The sequence below is a fragment of the Olea europaea genome, chromosome 15, assembly GCF_002742605.1.
Source record: "Olea europaea var. sylvestris chromosome 15, O_europaea_v1, whole genome shotgun sequence".
Classification (NCBI taxonomy): Eukaryota; Viridiplantae; Streptophyta; class Magnoliopsida; order Lamiales; family Oleaceae; genus Olea; species Olea europaea.
The window spans coordinates 16,878,402-16,883,597 of record NC_036251.1 but is presented as its reverse complement, the minus strand read 5'-3'; the positions used below and the strand labels follow the sequence as shown (position 1 = coordinate 16,883,597).

The following is a 5,196-nucleotide window of genomic DNA, read 5'->3' as shown; positions in this document are numbered from 1 at the left end:
CAAATTAAGAGTGGTGAGATAAAACATCTTTTGTTGCCACCTCTTGAAGTCTACTCCTACAAATTTTTCCTACTTTTCCCCATGTGGGATAGTAGTATTATGCAACGGTACGACCATGTGGAGTACCACATTATTGAAACCATTTTGACTTGACGAAATCTCAATGGTAGTCATTTCTATTACACAAATAGAAGTCTAACAAAATGATAATAATATTGGTGGAGAAACAGTACACAGATCACTATTCAAGCAAAGAAATGGTTTGTCCACAACCAACCAAAAAGACCCATGAAAATTTTGTCTTAAATTTGTTGGAGACGACTTAGAAAAACAGGCTATGTAAGGATTGATTTTTGATATATTTGTTTGACCAGTTTTAACCCCCAGGAGCATGATCAAAACACAATTTATATGAAAATTTGGACAGAGTTTCGATATATATAAATGTGGTAAAGATTACGCAAAACATGAATTAAAAAGGAGTAGAAAATAGATAATAATCCAAGACGAGACGTTATCTCTTTCCTTAAAACAAATTATCCTGCTACGGTGTTCACGGTGAATGACACTTGTCTTCCAAGATACAATGGATTCACAACTTGTGGTAAGAGCACTTCAAACTACAAGAAATCGACGAACTTTTGATAGAATATCCCCTCTACAAAGAAAATGCATGAAAATGCTATAAAAATAGAAAGGAGATAATTGCAAAAGGAGAATGAGTGCTCAATACAATTGGTGTACCCAAAATTATATCCATATGATCCTATTTATAGATGTATAAATGGTGCAAATGAAGTAGTGTGAGTCAAAACATGCATCATTTCGAAAAGTTATAACACTTCTGTATCATTTCGAAAGGTTGCAACATTTTATTTCTTCCAACTTTGGACCGCAATTTCTCATTCATCCGGAATTGGTTTCGAGATTCCAAATATACTACAACGATCTACTCGATGAGTAGAATAAGTTGATCTATTTACTTTTGTAATTTGACCATCGGATACACAAAAGACCAAGAAATTCCCAATCAGCAGATATTACGGGTTCTAGTTGGTCAAAGGCTATTGGAAAAATGTTTTACAAAACCAAACTGTGTTGCAAATTCAGGGTTGGCAATTGTCCATATATCACTCACTGTAATTTTGCTCATAGTGTTGAAGAACTTAGAAAACCACCCCCTAATTGGCAAGATTTGGTTGCTGCCAATGATGAAGAATGAGGAGCCTCATCCGAGTCGAGTGAAGAGTTTCATATTCCAGTTATATCAGGTGGTGAAGAGGCATAGAGGTCTAATAAAGGGAGGCGTTGCAAAAAATTCTATAACGAGGAAGGCTGTCCTTATTGTGAGAATTGCACTTTCCTTTATGATGAGCAGTCGAGAGCCCGAGAAAGTGTGGCAATAAGCTTGGGAGGGGGTGGCTGTGGTGGTTATGGGAGCAATGGTGGTGGTGGTGGATCAAACTTGAAGCCCTCAAATTGGAAAACAAGGATTTGTAACAATTGGGAGCAAACAGGGCATTGTCCCTTTGGCAGCAAGTGTTACTTTGCTCATGGAGCAGTAGGTATAATTTTGATTGCCATTTTCAATTCTAATCGAATATAAGTTTGGAATCTGTTTTCCTTTATCTTGATGTTATGTATGTGATTTTCCTTAACCGACGTGTCTTTAGAATTCATAGTGTGGTTGTGTTGAGAAGGCATATTAGAAGGGTGCTGACTGTTGAATGAATGATACTTATATAATGTGTCTTTTAGTTGTATATGAATTATCATTGGATGTCTTTGAGCAACCCAGGTTGAAGAACCTGATGCATTTAGCTTAGTACTGAGGTTTTAGTAAAAATTTATGAGATATCTTTAATGGCATTATTGTTTTTTCCATTTTCCTCCACCATAGCAGTACCTTTCTTCTCACGATTGTCATCCTCACACCACATTTTAGCATATAAGAATGATTCTATTTATGAATTCTACCATCCAACATATTTGCATTTTCCTTGGGATTTGACCAATATATGGCATGATAAGAAACAGTCTGTTTTATCTTCGTGGTGCGGTCTGGTACTAGATATCAAATTTTGTCAAGTGCATACTTGAATGTTCTCCTTACACATGTGCACCTCCACAAAGAGAAGCGTATTTTTCCTTTGCGCGTGCATTTAGTAAATCATTTTGAGCCTGTGTAGAGATGGGAGTTATGGGGTAAACAATCAATACTCACTAAACTTTCACCAATTACTACTTACTCTCTGAACTTTAAAATGTTACAACTCTGGACTAAAAATCCTACGTGGATGACTAAAATTCTAGTTGGCACCCTCATGGCGTTAAATCCACCTCAGAGAAAGCATACTAGTTAAACACACGATTTTCCTTGGGCAAACACCAAACTAGTTAAACACACGATTTTCCTTGGGCAAACACCAAAAATGCGTCCCCAGTTTCTCAGCACACGATTTAACTTGGCAAATGAAAACCCCCAAATTAAAAACCCTAAATTTAAACCAATTCAACCCCAGTGGTTTCCAAATTTCCCAGCTTCACTATTGAAATTCATACCTTTGGGAGGCATCTTTTGAATGAGGATCCTTCAGTGTTGATATATCAGAAAGGGTCTGATTGTTAGTTTTAGTAGCTTCAGCATCATACAGGCCTAATATAATTTCTTGAACCAACTACCAGATATTACACCAATTCAACCCCGGTGGTTTCCAAATTTCCCAGCTTCACTATTGAAATTCATACCTTTGGGAGGCATCTTTTGAATGAGGATCCTTCAGTGTTGATATATCAGAAAGGGTCTGATTGTTAGTTTTAGTAGCTTCAGCATCGTACAGGCCTAATATAATTTCTTGAACCAACTACCAGATATTACAGTTCCCATATCATTTACACCAGTGTATATCTAGAAGGAAGAAAGACTTGACCAGTCTTAGAATCTCTAGAGTAATACAACTTTCTGGTTAGTTTCTTGGTGTAATAGATCAAATAAACAGAATGAAATGCCGCCATGATTTAGATCACAAGATTTCAAATGCATTAGTTTCAATATTTCATTTTCAAAGTCGTCTTTTGTGAGAATCAGGGGATGCATTTTTGGTGTTTGCCTAAGGAAAATCGTGTTGTTAATTGGTGTGTTTTGTCAGAGGTGGATAGATTTAACACTGTGAGGGTGCTAACCAGGATTCCTGTCAGCAACAAGGGATTTTTCGTCAAGAGTTGTAATCGGATTGTTAACCAATTGTGGATGGGAAATATTTTGATAGATGGGTGAGCCATTGAGAAACATTTTAAGGTTTTGTGGTAAGTAGTAATTTGGTGAAAGATCTGTGAGCATTGATTGATTTCGCCTGGGAGTTATGCTATATAGACAACTGTGGTAGCTTGCTTGTTAAGCACTTATCTTTGTGAAAATGCATCCCAGAACAAACATCAACCCTAGGTTTCCTGAATTAAGATCATATTTTTCAACTCAGAAGGAGAAGCAAGGAAGGCTGCTTTTACTTCTATCTTTTGAATATCTCCTCATGGAGTCTTGTTTGGTGCGTAAATTGTATGTAAAAAGAATTTGGTTTGCATGTACTATATATGCATATGCTTTAACAGTTGCTCAATGTAAGTTTTGGGCCGTAGCAGATTGAGTCTCTAGTATTAAATTGTTAAAGACCACGAGAGAGGCTTTCCAGTCTGGGCTATTTTTGTTTGGGGAGGTCAATGCAGATTAAAAGCATGTGTTGCTTAAGCTTAAAAAGTTCACTGACACGTACCAAGTTACTTTTTTTATGGTGAGGTAAGAGTTCCTTTCAAAATAAGTGACTTTTTTGGCTTAAAAGTAAAATAATCGAATATGTTTGAAAATTTAGGCTTTGTTTGTCTACCATTCTATCATTTTATTTTTTCTAAAATACTCATTTTCAACCACACATTCTTCGTTAAAATAATATTGCACTTAAATCATAAACTTTTTTTTAACCACTTATTTTAAAATCAATCACTATTTCATAATACATTATTCACAAATAATGGGGCACAAACACCTCCTTAAGGACTTTTAGAATCAAGGATTTTGCATCTTTTTGTTTCTTCTTGCAGTTATTGTCCTTATGTCATATCAATTTGCAACTTAACTAGAGTTTTAAATTTTCTGTTAACAGAGCTGCATCAATGTGGTGGAGTTGTCCACTCAGAAGCTAAAGATTTTTCTACTCCCGACTCTAGGCAAGCGGTAGTTCCTTCTAACACTTTTGCCGAAACCGTTGTGCCATCTGTCACTTCTATTCCTCAATCTGATGGTTATCATATTGGAGTTCCATCACAAAGGTTGTCCAATGTGACACAGATGACTGGGCAGAGACCTCATAAGAAGTGAAAGGGTCCAGATTAAATTAACAAGATATATGGTGATTGGATTGATGACTTCGAGTAAACTTTTCGTTTCCTCACATAGCACTGAAGACGATCAGGTTGAAGTTGTCTTGAAACAAAGAAGTTTCAACCAAAAAATAAAGTTACTAATCTGTTGGAATGATTACATATTGTGCTTCATGATGTTTTATTAGCCTCTTACAATAACGGGCTTGTGTACTGTACAACTTTTTATGGTTAGGGAGGCTTCTGTTGTATATTTTGTTTTGGTGGCTCTGTGTACCCAGTTTTTCAAGTGCCTTGGTTTCAATAAAGTTGAACTGTGCAGAAGAGGATGTGATAAATAGAACCTGGCTGGATCCATATGGACGGGCTTCATCTCATTTCAAGATTCATCGACTCGCTGAGTCAAATTTGGATATCTAACTGTTTATGTATTCGAGCGCAAATTTTCATGTCACTGCTACATTATATCTGGTTTATTTCACTACATGCAGATTCTGTTTTTTCTGGAATTATAATATGATGTCTGCTAAAACTGGATCTGTTTTTCAGGGTCTTGTTTTCCTTATTTCATTCCCTCTAAAATGAGCTGGCAGTTTTAGAGTATTACTGAAATGAATTATCAGTTAGTTTTCATGCAAACCACAAGCTGTATCTTATGAGTAATTTACTTGTGAAGGCTGAATTACCAGCATGGGATAACAAATCAGGTTGAGGATTCGAGTCAAATCAACCTTCCCTCTCATATTAGGGTGAGGTAAGGAATTGTATTAGATGTTCTTTGTTCAGCATATTTGCGCATACAGAACCAAATAGAAATTTCTT

The 5,196-nt window shown here is 36.2% G+C and overlaps 1 pseudogene; it reads left to right on the top strand.

Moving 5' to 3' along the window:
- Window positions 1–81: 81 nt before the first annotated feature.
- On the top strand, window positions 82–4,958 carry LOC111411308 (annotated as a pseudogene).
- Window positions 4,959–5,196: the final 238 nt, after the last annotated feature.